Source organism: Anser anser (assembly GCF_964211835.1).
Source record: "Anser anser genome assembly, chromosome: 7".
In the NCBI taxonomy this organism is placed as follows: Eukaryota; Metazoa; Chordata; class Aves; order Anseriformes; family Anatidae; genus Anser; species Anser anser.
In genome coordinates this window covers 18610458-18626859 of record NC_139727.1, presented here as the reverse complement: position 1 = coordinate 18626859, position 16402 = coordinate 18610458, and the positions used below count along the sequence as shown (strand labels likewise).

General features: G+C 41.5%; 1 protein-coding gene across 29 annotated transcripts in view; it reads right to left on the bottom strand.

Moving 5' to 3' along the window:
• The window catches only part of PCDH15 (protocadherin related 15), a 535558-nt gene that overhangs the window by 358064 nt on the left and 161092 nt on the right, over positions 1–16402 (bottom strand). The window contains exons 6-7 of one of the 29 annotated variants that reach the window (XM_083844317.1): positions 7670–7763; positions 6506–6789 (exon numbers count right to left, since the gene is read on the bottom strand). The exons of 25 other annotated variants lie outside the window; for them this stretch is intronic. The gene's annotated coding sequence lies outside the window, so the exon portion shown is untranslated. Of the gene's footprint in view, positions 1–1914; positions 2021–2818; positions 6473–6505; positions 6790–7669; positions 7764–16402 lie in introns of those variants that run through there. 3 more of the 29 variants (XM_083844318.1, XM_083844295.1, XM_083844316.1) reach the window with 3 other exon arrangements.

The window sequence follows — 16402 nt, the reverse complement described above, 5'->3', positions numbered from 1 at the left end:
GAATGGAAAAAAAAAAAACCCAGAAATCAAATGAGTCATGGCATCCAAGCACCTGGAATATATTTAAGACCCAATGCTATTCTTGTAATCTTAAATACCTAAGTATATCCATTGTTATTGCAGTACTTAAAAACTCTGCATTCATTTGAATCTGACCAGAGAAACATGGACTTAATTAAAATAAATAGCCTTGGTCAGGGTAAAATAAGCAAATAATAAATACCAATGCAAATTTGTTCTTGGTACGGAAATAACTGAAGCTAGAGAAGCCCTCTGAACTCAGGTATATGCTAATGCCATGCATTGGAAGGAACTGATTCTTTATAAAATTTAACCTCAGAGAAAGATAGGCAAGGGAGAGGAAAAAAACAAAACTATTATAGATGTGGTTAAGAGGTAACAGAGAAGGAAAAACTGCTGTACAAATACGCAAACCCTGGCTAACATTGTCCCCACTGGTCTCCAGCAAATTTCCAAGCCAAAACTAGCGCTTAAGTTGCACCAGAACATGGTGTTTCTATGTTGTTTTTAATAAAAAAAAAATAAAAAATCTCAGCTTTGGACTGATTTTGCCCCAAGTCAGAGGCAGTTGGGTTATTCAGAGCCTAGCCAAGGCTCCCTACAAAGCGCAGAATGTAACAGCACCACAACATGAACATTGGCATAGCAGCAACTTGAATGCCTTCTTACCGCTAGCAGCAAAGTTGAACCCATCTTTGAGGCAAACACAGTTTATAACTCATTCTAAGAGGAGAAAGTACACACTTACAAATCACTAAGTACACATAAACAAGCATTTGCCATTTAATATACGTCAAGAACAATAGCTCCTGTGAAATTACCATGGTTGGAAGAACAGTACAGCATGTTTATAAATGTTTAAATACCTATTTACATGAATACTGTGATTTTACACAACCAACCAGAACTCCTTCAAGGATCAACAGTCACACATTTTGTTTATGGGTGTTGCCTTTTGAATATTACAATTGTGATAAAACATTCAGGTATAAAATAAATGACTTTTAGAAGTCTACGTACAGAATTCTTTAAAAACAGGAAAAATTATAGTGGACAGTTTTATTATGGGCTCGTCTGTATTATTACCGATCAGATAAAATGCCTGAAGATTGCAGACACAAAAACGGGGTCTCTGAAGTGCAAATGCTTGTGCTGTGATGGAACTGGTGCCATAATATATCAGAAATGTCAGCAGAAATGGTAAAAAAGCGTCTCTTACAGAAGCCAAATAGGAGATGAATTTTCTTTACAGTCTGACAGCGTTTGTGGCTAGGTTAAAGCTATGGTCCATTAACTATATGTCCCAAATGCTTTATTTCTGTTTCCGAAACAATTATGTTGAACTGTCAACAGAAGAAAACACTTCAAAAATACTTAAACATGCGAACAGACAAAAAGCACCTCTGGTTTGCCTCAGTGCTATTCTTAACGAGTGTCATGTCACTGGGTAGGCAGCCACAGCTGGCTTGACACATGCCATACCCCATCCAGGTGCAGCAGAGCACCCACCCTCTCCTATTGCCGCCCCAACGGCATGGCACTGCTGCATTTACGCCTGCAAGCAGGTGGGACATGCATGGCAGTGGTCAGTGCTGGGACCCGACACCCACACCGAGCACCTTGCAGGGTTTTCACCTCCCATCAGCAGGGTCACAGGGCTGAACGGCCATTTGCACATCTGTAGCGCTTCAGCTGGGGAACTACAGGGCTGGGGAACACCTTCAGTTAAGGCTTGACAAAAAAAAAAAAAATCCAGCTCACAAGCTCAGGGATGTCCTGGGAAATAAAAGATTAGCCTGCCAACTCCCGTGCCCACTCTCTGCACTTCCCAGAGAGCTGCCGAGCCCGCCTCAGCATCGGCGTGTGATCAGAGCCAGTGAAGGCAAAGCTTACCTTGGAATTAAAGCCACGTGAGCTATTTACAGCTCCACTTCAGCACCCAGTGTGAATAACCGAATAACTCCGTTTACTGAAGTCAAACATCTGTTTATATGCTCTCCTGAAGAAGTTAAGCATATGCAAATATTTGGTTGAACTGGGGTTATATTGAATAGTTTACAGTACAAATACAATCCTTTCTCCAATTTTGCATGATCTAGTTTTAACTAGAACACTATCACAGTTTTTATTTTATAAATACTGCTTGAGCACTCCACATGGAAATATTTCAGCCTATGAACTCTTTGATATACTTAACCCCTCTTACATTAGCTAAGAAGATTTTCACGCTATAGAACTAGGACAAATTGTGTGGATTTTGTTACTGTCCTTTCCTTGATTGGATCCTTTCAATAATGTGAAGATTTTTAAGATTCAGTTTCAATAATCAAACATACTCACAACTCATTCCTTTTTCATGGGTGCTGGATCCATTCTTATGGATGTGTTCACTTTCATTACATTCAAGTAATCCCTGAATTCCTCCTTGCTCATTTTCCTCTAAGGCCTGACAGTTTTAATTATTCCCCTGCCCTACGTTCTTCTTACAAAAATGGCCACTTTCCCAACACAGTCACAGTCACTGCCACAGCAAAGTATTTCCAAGCCAATGGAGAACGTCAGTAACAGCAAGTTACTTGCCTCCACGTTAGCAAAAAAAACAATTTAAAACTTTAGTACGACAGCACCTCATCTAGGTACAGCTGACCCCGTAGCAAAATTTAATTTTAGTTTTGCATTTAATGCAAAAGACGCACTTCAAAACGTAAAGAGTCACTTTTAATTCAACACTGAAATTCCTAAGTTTATTTCAGTGCTGCGTACCCCAAACGAAAGCGACTGGTATTCCCCTACTCACCCTCAACAATGAAGATGCTATTTTCCCTCCACACATAGCAATGGCAGCTCATGTGCGTATGGCCCCATTCGCAGCAGGTAACATCTTGCGAGCACTTTGCCAATCCCCCTGCCAGCAGAACGTACTATATATGCGCTGTATTAACACTTGATGCAGCATGCTGTTAATTTCCAGAGAAAAGACGGAAGATTACTAAGTATATGCAGGTTTGCTCAGAGAAATGTCAACTGTACCACCAAAAATAGAAAAAAGCTTTGACAGAGTAACTGAGGTAGAGATGGAGAGGGGTTTTTGCTTCCTGCTTCATCATTAGTTGCAATCGCTGGAGTTATTTTCTGTATTTTCTGAGAAGCAATCCAGCCATGAGATGGATTACATCCTCTTAATCGTGGGTGAGTAAACAGGATAGCCAATTTAGTCCTGTCTCCAGACCCTGGTTTTCAATGCAGAGGCACCACATATACATTCAGTACCCCAAACCTCTGCGTGCACTCAGCCTATACAACAACCCCACTCTCACGGGAGGCTGCCACTGCTTAATGCAAAGATGCTCCCAAGTTCAGGCCTGCATTGGGCTGTACATCTAAGACTGCTACCTGCAGGCAGTGGCTCTAGGATGAGGAGAGGGGAAAAATATCCTACAGCTCCTTACATCACTGCCAGAGGACTCTAAGAAGTAACATTAACTGCTTATCACAAAACCCTTAAATACTTCTGACTAATATAGATTATATATATATTTTTGAGTTAGTTCTTCAATAACCTTTGTCTTTACAAAATATGCCCACAAAGCTTAAATTATACATTAAAGTACTGGCTACTTTACTAGTTAATAATGGAAAGACAGCTTGATATAGAAATACAAAGATCAGTTTCACTGCTTCTACTGCAAGACAAGTATTGGACCATATCCCAGAAATCTCTCCATTACTCCACTGCTGAAGCCTTCTCTCTTTCACTGGGCTCACTTAAGGCAGAGGAGCAAATCAGAGGTTTTCTCTAAGCAAAAACCGAGGAAGAACTTGGTTACCTTGCAGTGAAACAAACGTTGGATTTTTGAAACACCAGGATGGGCAGAAAGTTCAGGTTTCTCCCAGCTCCCAACCGAGCTCTCAAAGAGCAGGATTCTCACAGGGGCAGCCCAGATGAATTGTATGTGGGGAAAAGCAAGTTCAGGCACAGGGAGTACAGCATGGTGGCAGAGCTGCAGCTGCAGGGCTGTCCCACAGGCTGCTTTGGTCACCCCAACACCTGGCCCCAGCATTCAGCTGCTCATTTGGACTTGAATTACCAAAAAAAAAAAGTCCAGGAATGACTTCTCGAAAGACAGATACTAAAAAGCCAATTGTAAGAGCATAGGTTCTGCACTGCCAGTTGCTTTTTTGTTCTTCAAGATCAGGGTTTGATAGCACCTGCCTCAGTACTGACTGGTCTCACATTTGCTGGGCAAACCCTGGTGAGCAATTAGTGCAACGAGGTCAATTTCTGCTATGCAGCTCCCTTCCAAGAAGACCAGACAGTTAAGGGGGCTCATTCTGAGCACCACTACAGGAACCCAATTTCTGGCTGTAGGTATCTCTCCACACTCCCCAGGATGACTTCATCTTTTAGGACGATACAACCTTCAAACACGCCCAGGCCGAACCACCCACGCCTACAGAGTTCTGTCCGCAGCTCTCCTGTCCCTGCTGGATGGCACAGACCCACCAGAGGCTTATGTCCCTCTCACACCAGGCACGGTTCCCTCAGAGCACCTCTGAACACCCTCGAGGAAACCTGCCACTTCTCAAGAGCTCAAGGCTTAAACCCCAACTTCCATTATGGCAACGGGCATGTCCACAACTGCGTTACGTGAATTTATTTTATTGGAGAAAACTACATTTTCTCAAGTCGGATTTGTATGCTGCAGCTTCACTTCTCTGAACTCAGATGTAAATTTTGTAAAATAAATACATCGAACTTGTCAAAGCAAAGCGTATGTTTCTGTAGGAAGTCAGAAGACGACTGATTCTCCTTGCCTGTTAGTCATCGCATGCCAAGAGTACTATTAAACACATCCTGGAGTAATTACAGCTTTTTATTAGCTCTGTTAAAATACTTCAAAAGGCATTTCAGAATTAAAATGCATATACATATGCACACACTTAGCAGAGATTATATTCAGCTACCTGACTGTCAAGTAGAAGGGTGTGCAGTTATGCATTACTGGGCCAAAAGCTTTAAAAATAGTCCTAGCTTTCGAAGCTGGGACAGCTTACAAGTGCTAAGGCTGATTAAGGCAGATCAGAGTTTTTGTACATCTGCACTCCAACTCACAGACTACGTAAAAGTAAAGTTTAGAAGGTTTGAGATGTCTTCATCTGCACTTAGTTTCTCTGGAAATACAGATTTTCCGCTTACCATTATGAAGCAGTTTGTCCTTACCTACCTGTGATTACCACCTACAGAGAACCCTGGCAAACCAGCCCTCAAGAAGAGATGCCTACGGTCCGACTCGTAATGCTGCTCCCACCAATCCTGTTCCTAGGCAGATTCCTGTGGGGAGGGCACAGCTCAAAGCTCCTTCACTCTACAAGTTTTGTTTAATTCATCATAGAAAATAAACCCAAAGTCCTCCACTGCTGCTGCTTGTTGCAACTAACTCCACCCTGTTTTGAGATGCTGAGCAGGGCACTCAGCTACACACTTCTCCTGTCCAACCTACGTGCAGTGGGACAAAGGCATCCTACAAAAGCTGATGCACATCCCATTCCTGTACACAAACGATTTGGTTCAGTCCACCCTCCTTGGCACTCTTGGGGCAAAAGGCAGTACCTGCCTTTCCTCATTTCTCAGTACTTCTCAGACACTTCTCTCCACAGTGCCCATCATAAATGGATATATTTAATAAAGAATTGATATCTCTTTTCCAGAAATGTAGCAAACTGCACATTTGATGTTTATCAGCTCCTTGCTTCCTGGGTCACTCAACGCATTACCAGTTACATTCAGCTACACGTTTACCAGGCACTTAAATGAATTACTGAAGCCATAAGCCAAGTACTCCAGCAAGCTTTGAGACAATAAAGAGCCTCCTATAATCAATTCCATGAATGTTGTTTATACCTCTCGTGCATCACCACAAATTTGCTGTGAAGCCTCATCAGCCTGGACAGCTGAGCTGGAGCCTGCTAATCAAGCCACACAATAATTGTTACTCAAATTTCAAAAGATGCCGAAGTTATGTAAATAAGACTGCGGAAAGTATTTTCTGTAAGGTTTCATAAAGGCAAACAACAACATTGTTCGTATAAAGACTGTCAGACAACATCCTCACACCCACACAGGGTCACCTCGTGCCACTGTTTTGGCACTGACTGAGGCCAGCTGTGGGAAGGACAGGCAAAAGCCAACAGACATGCCCTGAGAGGCAGACAGCACTCCTAGCATCCTACTTGATATTTTCATTGTTACCGAGCTGACATTTCTGTGAATTTCAAAATACTCGGAGTTTAGAAGGCATTAAAGGCTGATCTGGTGAAGTTGAATAGAGCGTGCAGGAAGCCAGCAGAGCTTTGACACTTGCTGCCACCCACAGAGCGCACGAATGAGTCAAAACCGTACCTACCAGGAATGATCATAAGTTCAGCAGCGAGATAAGAGAACAGAACAAGTTTCAGAAACCAGGGATTAACATATCTCTTTTACCTGGAGCAATATAACGTGATCCAAAGTTCAGAATCACTGGTCCTGACAAAAAACACTGTTGACCCTCACAAGAAGATTAGTGTCTGCATCGTCCAGGCGGAACAATGTCCTCCGGATGGACAACTAGGTAACAGCTTGCTTTATTCAAGGACGAGTAGTGTCTATCCATTCGGGAAGCTGCTCTGACCATGACACCAAATAAATAGTTTGGCCACCTAGGAATTTGACAGCAGTGAACTAGAAAGCCGCCAGGCATCTGTTAGCATTTGCAAGTCACCGATGGCCTGGAAACAATCACACAAAGTCTGAAGTCAGTTTTCTGAAGTCAGAAAATAAGGAACAACACTCTTTAGGAAAAGGGGAAAGGGCTGTGGCCAAAGAGACATGGCTCTGTGGCGCTTCACAAGGGGAAGCGGGATCAGCTGTCCAAGAAAAAAATGCTAAATTGCAGAAAACAATTATAATCTGACAATTTTAGTGGCAAATCCAGAAGAAAACTGAAAGCTAACAAACAGAGGAGCTGGTCTGAATGGTCTACCGCTGTACCAGCACTGGTTGAAGGAGGAGCAGGTGCCAGGAGGGAGTCAGCAGAGCAGCATGGAGCACGGGGACCCCACCAGTGAAAGGTCCCAGCAGCGTTTTTTAACAGCCCTGGGGGATTGTGAGCAGCTCTGCGAGGATTTAAATGCATTTGGTACCTGAGCAATAGCTGGGGAAATGAATTTCAATTTGGATAAAAATGCACACTGGGACAAATAACATATTCATGAATGCAAATATGGATTCTGAATTTATCAGCTTTTTAGACATTATCCCCTCAGAGGAAGCAGTATAGATAGCTGCTGTAGTGTAATGGGCACTGAGCTAAAGTAAACAAAATGCTTGGGAGCATTAGAAGGGATAGAAATATGACCCAAATTATAATGGCATTATAGAGGACAACAGAAAATCCCAGAGCATTAAACACTGGTGTTTCTACCAGAATTTCCCAAGAAGGCACCAGAGAAGAAGGTGGTCTCAGAAAGGACAGATGAACTGACTTTAAGTCACTTTGGGACATAAACCCTCCCTCATTAACCAAAGCAAGAAATGCCCCCTCCGCACCCCCCAAAAAACCCAACCCTCACCTCTGAGAATACAACAAGCCCAAGCATTACTTTGCACCTGAAAGAGACGTCACAGAGAATTGACAAAGATCTTGGCTACCAGAACTGCTGCAGCAACGTATTTTTCACTTGACTAATGTAGTGCTTCTGTGCTACATGAATACAGACAGGAATAAAAAACATGAATAAATACAAAGAAATTAACTGAAAACATGAACTGAACATTTGGACTCGTTCAGGAAGTCGTGGCAGGGATAACAACTGATTCCACTGCCAGCTAAGTTCCCTTTACAAACAATATCATTTTAAACTATGCACATTAAGGCAATGATTTCGTATGCTCAGGGCTTGTGGGAAGCACCTGTAGGAGCCCCAAGAAAAAACTGTGCAGTGCCACATAGCTTAGTTCAGGGGTGCTTTTCAATTCCTCTTCAACATGCAGTAACAGCCAGATGAATACCAGATGAATGCAATGGATTAATGGCTTCTGTTGCAAATTCATGGCTGACTTCTTTTTTCCAGCTGTGTTTTATCAATTTAGTAAAGCACAGAAACCCGTGAGTTTCCTGCCACTTCCCTGCGCTTGTTCCAAGCCAAACTGCCAGCAGTAAGGAATTTTCCTCACCTTAGTTCTTTTGCTTTACTCTTACCACTTAGGCCCTCAGCACACAGCAGAGAAGAGAGAAAGAATCATGCCTGACAAGAGGGTAGACACGTTTGGGAGACTTGGGCTTAAAAACAGCATTTTTAGCAGTGCTCTGGTTCAGACCAGCTATAGTTGGTGACGTGACTACAGGTGGTAGCACCTCCCAGAGGGGCTCTCTGATGCCCCTCTCTCTCTCACATGTTCTTTCCAAGTAACACAGCCTCAAAACACAGCTTTTGTTCCAGAAAATTATTTAATGAAATTATATGACCTAATTGAAAGGAAGAAAAAAACACCAATTACTGGTTTTTATTCTGTTACTGTTGCACAGTGCTGCAAAGGTGGAGGAGAAATGGGTTTCTAGCCTAGGAAAGGAAGAGGTAAAGTCCACTAACAGAAATAAAGCAGAGTAAGTTAAAAGAAATAATCCATACTTATTGTTTTTCAACAAGCAAAGGCAACACTATAAGCAACAAGACTATTTTTTCTTTGAAATGAACGGTTCAATTTTAAGCTGTTTCCCATTGGCAAATTACATGTTTCGCCAACCATACTGACGACAGAAATGCAGTACCTTGAGGTGCTGAAATTAGGGCTTATGTCACGATTCTGCAAGTACAGCTGCTTCTGCTTGAAACCCCTGAACTTGCACAATGCCATTAGCACAGGGAAATGAGAAATTACAGAGACACCAGGTCCCAGGCAGCAGCACTGTAGGAAGCTCCGACTCCACAGCAACCACATCATTTTCTCTCCAAAATAGGTATGGAGAAAGAAAAAGGACATTTTTGTCTTCTCCTGTTCTCCTGAGTGGATTTCCCCCTCCCCCCCCCCCTTTTTTTTTCCAGCACCCAGTCTAGCTCTTCGCAACACTCAAAGAATAAATGTGAAATTAATCTCAAAGGCCCTTCTCGAAGGCTACACACATTAGCCACAGCACCAGTTGCCCAAGACCCAGACTGCCTTCCTGTAAGACGGAGATTTTTGCTTTATTGCCAGTGCTCATTTGATTAGGAAGCAACATGTTTTGTCCAAAACCAGAGACATTACTGCAATGACATCAACCTCTCCCTGAAGCTAGCTCCTAGCTTGCACAACTGTGACAGGAGGTATTTCTCCCTAAGAGAGAAAATTGGAAGCACCCCCTCCTAGACAAAATACCATTAGAATGATGAGGAGTTTTGTCTTAGAGGCAAGCCATCAAATGAAAGGCAAAACCTATATGCACGCAGTACCAGCAGAAACCGTCGAGAAATTACACAAAATAGGATCCATGACAGAAGCACTGCAAATTGTCCCGAGGATACAATCAACCTTAGCTGGCACAACTAAGCAAAAAACGTCATATGACATGAATCCTGCTGTACAGCCTTACCCCATTTTTGAAGATTAAATTATCAGTGCTCTCTCTTAAACTGCATCTCAAAGGAACCACATGGCTTTAAACTTGCTTAGATGACAGATCTTTAAAGAAATAGCTTCAACACTGTAATGGAATGGATGTTGTTCAATTACTGTGCCACTATACAGCAGGACTCCTCCTTTCGCATCTCCCCCTTGAAAGAGGAAGGGGAAATGAAACAGAAGACCATGACCATCAATGATTTGAACTTAACACTGAGAAAAGGTTACAAAGACCCAGCTTTACCTAACCACCTCACAGGTCAGCTATATGGGGAACCTACCTGGATCAGAAGGCAGGAACTATTCAAAAGGAGCCACTGATAAGCAGGTTTAGCCTAAAACACCTTGCACACACATATACAGCCCATGTAGGTGGCTACCAGTCACTTTGAAGCTGAACATCTCAGTCACCAACCCATAACATATTACCCTTTCATTGAAGTTAGTCTCTTGGGACATCTTCATAGAGAGCCTTCTATGGTCCTGAAGACCTCAAAATTGTCTTCAAAAACTTTTTGAGTTTCTCCTCAGCTTTATATATATATATATATATATATACACACACGCACCATTTAACCAAGATTGCTTTAATCATGTCTTCCTTAGAAAATATGCACAGAGCAGAAACTCAAAAAATTACACATTTTTAATTATTACTTAATGTGCCGTTGGAAATACCATGTGTATCTGCAAGCACATCAGACAGGCAGATTGCAAAACGTAGTTCACCAGATGTCCCACCAGGAAAGCTTCAGGGGACTGACACTTTATGCAGTGTACGTTGATTTCCTGAGCTACCATCCTCTTGCAGCATCTTCCAAAAATCGTATCATTTGTGTTTCGTGTCCTTCAGCATAAACCTTTTAAATAACCTCCCACAGGGAAAGGTTCTTCCCCGCTTGGAAGATTATTCAACTTTTACTACATTTTAGTATGAAGCAAACTCTTAATCACAAGACATCCTTGTCTCTTGCTATTATACAGAGGTGGTAAACAACAACCCCCCTAAATACACTTAAATTTGTCTCTTTCATCCTGGTTCCCCCCAAAGAGAAGTATTCCTCACAGCCTGCTGAAGAACAGACTTGCCCGTATGAAAAATATTGGCAATAAATTAACCACTATTTGAACAAAAGGTTTTCAGAAGTACTCTGGTGAGATTTTACCAGCATTGATCCAAATTAGAAGTTTAATGAGTTACATAATTTCGGGTCATTTCTTGTTCCTAATGAATACAGCAGTTGACTACTGTACTTCTTAGTGGTTGCTCCATAATTCTCTTTTCAACTCAAACAATTATAAATTCTTATGGGCATGGGGAGGAACAGCAGGCAGGAGTCTGCACTCAAAGAGTAAGCATTATATTTGGGGGAGATACCTTGTTTGTTTTCTTTAAAAAAAAAATAAAAAAAAATCAGGATTTCGATCACTTCAAATTCAGAAGTGGCCTCAGCTGAGGAACTACAAACAACACTCCAGAGAAACTTCCACTGTTCTCACCCGAAAGCCTCTCCAGTCCAGGGAGGAGAAAAGGGGATGTGTTTTTGTTTAAAATACCTGCAATAGTAACTCAGCAGGAGTGCCTGAAAGCCCTGCGTTTTAATATACTTGCAAGAAAGCCACCATGCAGAACTGTCACTTCCAGTGGAAACAGCCCTTAGTGAGGCTGAAACTACTTGTGAGTTTTTGTAGTTTCTCCCTCGCAAGTAGAACAGAAACATATCACACATGCAGTGGCATCTTTTACCAAAACAGCCCATATTGTGGTCTGTTTTAAGGCAGCAAGTACCCCCACTGGCTCCTTGGCACAGGATCAGAAGAGCTTTATCTCCGTTTCATCCTCCTCCCCAGGGCTGTAATCCCACAACATTCAAACACTTTAAATATGCCCATTCATCCTGACCCATGAGGCAGGCAGATACCAGATGTAAACATGCCTATCTTAAAAACACCCAGTGCTTTACCTGCAAATCGTTCACAGATGAGAACGACACATTCCTCTTCTCCCCTACATCTCATCTCCAGCAAGACGTGATGATTGCAAACCCCATTTCTTGCTCTCCCCATTCCCCTTGGGCATGCACTATTTCACAAACATACCTGAAATGGTTCTACCAACTGGATCAAATTTACACCCTTAGTATTACCTAAATTAAAACCCATTTTTTCTAACATGCACGTCCACAGCAACAAGTAGCTGCCTGTCCCGTTTTGCATAGCCTTTGATGGTGGTTCGTCCACCCTGGCATAGTCTCCCCAGTCTGCTTTCCATAAAGTGAGGTTCCAAATGCCACCCATGTATGGATGAGATGGAGAATGAGCACCCAAAAGCAGCTGAAGAGCTCCTAACATGCTGGCAGTGAGAAGTGAACAACACTCAATGTATTTCTTTTAGCAAGGAAAAGAAAAAGTACAAAAGAAAAAGAGATGCAGCTAGGTATCAGAAAATGAAATATGATCCTAACAAAGATGTGTATATGGTGGGTATACGGTGGCACTTAATTCCGTAACTTTTTACTAAATAGACTACTTTGCTGTGAAACTGAAGCCATAATAAACAAACAGCCATAACTTTGAACTACAAGAAGAACATTTACAGGGTACAGACACAAAACTTTGAGAACTAACATACTTAAAATACCAGCAGCGGTTAAAGAGCACAAAAGTTTCCCAACACTATTTGCTGAGCTTATCACATCCTAACTTCCCATTTGTCACTATAAAAACAAGTCCTGGTTCAACCTCTTTGAACTGTAATAATTAATATTCATCTCTCCCAGTGCTTTCTCTTCCCTCACGCTGCATTTCATAGAAATGGGTCTTTTTTAAAAGACTGTTTTTCTCCCGTGGGGATGACTAGCACAGACTGCCTCTGCTACCAACCCAGTTACCAAACATTAGAGAGATCTGCCTCTGTACTAATCAGACGGGTCCAAGTAAGGTCACTCCATAGTTAGGAAAAAAGAAAACAGAGCACAGAAAACCATTTTAAGGCAAAGGACAGAGCAGTTCAGACAAGCTCAGGAACCTGGGCTTGTCACTGGAGTACATTTGCGAGAGATTAAAGGCGACAAACTACACTCCAACCAAATGATCCATTGACAGAATATTTAGGGTATAAATAGAAAACGTCTTCTCCAAATAGATCAGATCTTTAATGCTTTGGAAGTCATTGTCTGCAGGCTCTGCCACACAATAAATTGATTTAGCAAAATGTCAAGTTGCAAGGAGGAGGCAAAAAAACAGGAGTTGGATTCCTCCCAGAAGTACATAAAACTATATAACTGCACTGAAACAGGCAGCTGAAGGATTTACTGACCTGCTGGAGTATTTAATGAAATTATTCCCATGAGCACAGTCTTTATGAACTGGATCATTACGATCTCTCCCCCAGTAACTTGCTCCCTTTTCAATATGCAAAAAGACTTCACACACACCTTCATACTCATGATTTCCACCACTTGTGCAACTAGAAGAATGTTGTTCAGAAACCATTTTACACTTTCACTCACCTGGCGTAAACTTTCTAGAAACCAAATCTAAGCATCTCAAAACACAAACTTAGAGAGCAGTTCTGGTTTGTGAGAAAACATCAGGTACACTTACTAAACATGGAAGTTTTGTATGATCTTTAATCAAATATCCAAGCTGACCATAACTTTTGTATCAAATATCAAATCTGGTACCCCATTAACAAACAGAACCATATCAAAAAAATGAACTGTAAAGCACACATTAAAAAGGTGGGATCACTGCAAGACGACTCAAACTCAAGTCTGACTTCAAAAGAGGTGAGGAAAAATATGTATTTTAGCATCAAACGGTTACTACAAATTTCCAGTTACAGGTAAGAGCCTCTTACATTACAGAAGTTTATAATTAAACAAAATTGTTTTGTTGGCTTTATTTCTGGAATTTTTTACATTACTTATGTTTGTATCCTCATTTCAACATGCCCCAAAACACAATCCTACAAGTATTACTACAGATACTTATCTTGCCTAAGTTCACTGAGGTCAGAAGAGACTGGAACAAACAGTAAGCACAGCTCAGACTTGATCAAAAATTCCTGTACTTCGCTATTTACCAAGTGAACTCTCAAAATATCTAATTCCTGAGTTGCTTTTTTTGTTTGTTTGTTGTGTTCTGGTTTTTTGGTTTTTAAAGGTTATTTGGAAGAGCAGGTATCTTGTAACAGACATGCCACCCAGATTTTGGATACCCCAAATCGTGGAGGAAGGGAAGAGGTGGCATGTACCTTGAAAGGAACACAGACAAAGCTTTCCGTGCTGCTGGACGTGGCACACTCCCCATGCCTGACCTGCTGGGTACCAGCTTGTGTTGAGCACCTCCTTACAGCACACCACTTCACCACCTGCCTGCCAGTCTTCACTGCCATTCTGTAAACATGGTTTTAAAGAAAAGGAATTAAGTTTATTCTCAAGATATTGTATCATTATCTCATTTGATATAAGCTCAATAAAAGCCACCAGTGTTGTCATGTAGACAGCCGGTATATCTCAAAGGCTACAGAAGCTCTTTCACGCAGCACCTATGTCCACCACTACACTGCACTTGTCCAATACCCAGCAAGTGATACAGTCCCTCTTGAGTTTTCCATCCACTATCTGTGGCCAGAACTTTCTTACGGTACTGATTTGTGATGCATGAAAGGCAATGGCAAGCTGCAAGCGAAAGCACAAAAGGTTCACCAGCTATGCAAAGTAAGCCGCAGCAGTGTGAACCTCTGCTAAGTCACTGCTCTGTAGAAACCAAACCAACACGGAGTCAACAGGGGCCTCAGGCAGAGTGTTGAGAGGCTTGAATAAAAGAGGCATAAAACATGGTTATAACAAGCATCCTTTCCCCCGTTTCCACTGAAAAACGCAACACAGAAGGCACACAGTTATTTAATACAGCAAATCCTTACCTACGAATGGTTCAAGGATTACAAACTGAAGAGGCAATGGCTTCATGAGATGATACATGAGAAGAAAGTCAGGCTCATCCAGTATTCAACAAAATAGTTTGCACTGGAGAAAACTTACTGCCCTCATTATTAAAATGAAGTCCCTCTTATCATCTTTCCTTTTACTGCTTCATTCTTTGCCTAGCTAAATGGTATCAAACAAAGAGAATATTGCTCATACTTTTACTGTTTTAATGCATATAAATTATAATAAAAATACCTAAGTGTGAAGAGCACTTCAGTATGCTATACTTCTTCCACTTCAAAATTAAAAAAGAACTGTTTGAGAAGAGAAAATAAAACAACAAAAACAAATAAATTTAGTATTCCTTGCAAAAATTTGTGAAATCAAATTTTGTGATGAAATACACTTTCACTCTATTATTCCACTGGAAACACTTTATATTGCTGGAAAGGAGCTGTCTGGTTTTGTTTGCTGTAGAAAATGGCTACATCTTAAAAGACGTTACAGGTGGAACATACACAAGAGCCTTCTGCAAACACAGAAAATACATATGCCAGTGCACTGCTATAAGCAATCCTGGCCTCAAACACAAGGGAATTAAGTTTAAGCCACAAAGGCAACATGCAGTCCTTCCTAAGAGAAGGTTTCAAAAGATAACATTGCATTGAGAGAGATGACAAATGTGCAAGTACAATCCAAGAATCAAGATTTTTGGAGAAGAAATGTGCTTCATGGAAAAGCATTCTATTTCAGTGACAGTAAGGGATTTATTTCACTTATGGTCTTCATGTTAACAGTATATCCATGCATTTCTACTTTAAGACATTTTAATATTAACTCCGCAATTCCGCTTTCTTAGGCAATGTCACAAACCAAAGACTTGGATCAAAACAAACTCCACCCAGGAAGAAGCGATGAGCCTACAGCAAGCTTCTCAAAAATCCAGGAATCTCAAGACCCTTGCAGCCCAATGAATAAACTTACTGATGAGGATGCTCCAGCTCAGCTCCACGCAGCGCCGGAGGGCATCAGAATACTTCTACAGGGGGAATTGCCATTTGTGGATGAGACACAGAACTGACACACTGATCGGCTGTGGCCTTTAAAAGCAGCACAGCACATTCCATGAAAAGAGTCAGTCTCTTTCTAGTTCAGTATCAGCATCACATTTCAGTTCTCCACCTTTTTCTTTGAGCAATCTGTGTCGCTAAAACTGATTACGTTGTCAGTCAAAACAAGAAAAGGCCTTGACGGCATTCAGTTGTTTCGTTCCTGTTTCAAGAACAAAATCCTTACCGAAGTCACGCTGTACAACCAAAGTATCACTTTCTGAACTAGCTGACACCACTACCAATTACACTGTAAGGTAAGCAGCAATACTCACTTTCTTACATTCATATGAGAACAAATTTTCATACTGCTATGTAAACTTTAACAACAATGAAACCATCTTTAAAGAACTGAAGTACCTACCATTTTTTTTTCCTCCTGTCTACAAAGTCAGAAGTGTATCAGTCTATACAAGTCTTTGGCACGATCAAGCATGGCTGCTTTATCTCCAAAGAAAAAGATCAATAATAGATTAGGAAGGCAAAATAAACATAAAAAACCCAAAAACTTTCATGTCAAGTCTCAGTGCATGCACTGAGTGAGATGGGAGCCATCTCCCTGAGCTCCCCTTCCCCTTTCACCCATGATTACACACCTCCATCACATCCTCCTCCTGCAATTCCTCCTTCATGCCGAGTCCCAGCCTCCTTATTTATTCTTCGCAGAGAAATTATTTGTATGTCTGAAATTAGATCTC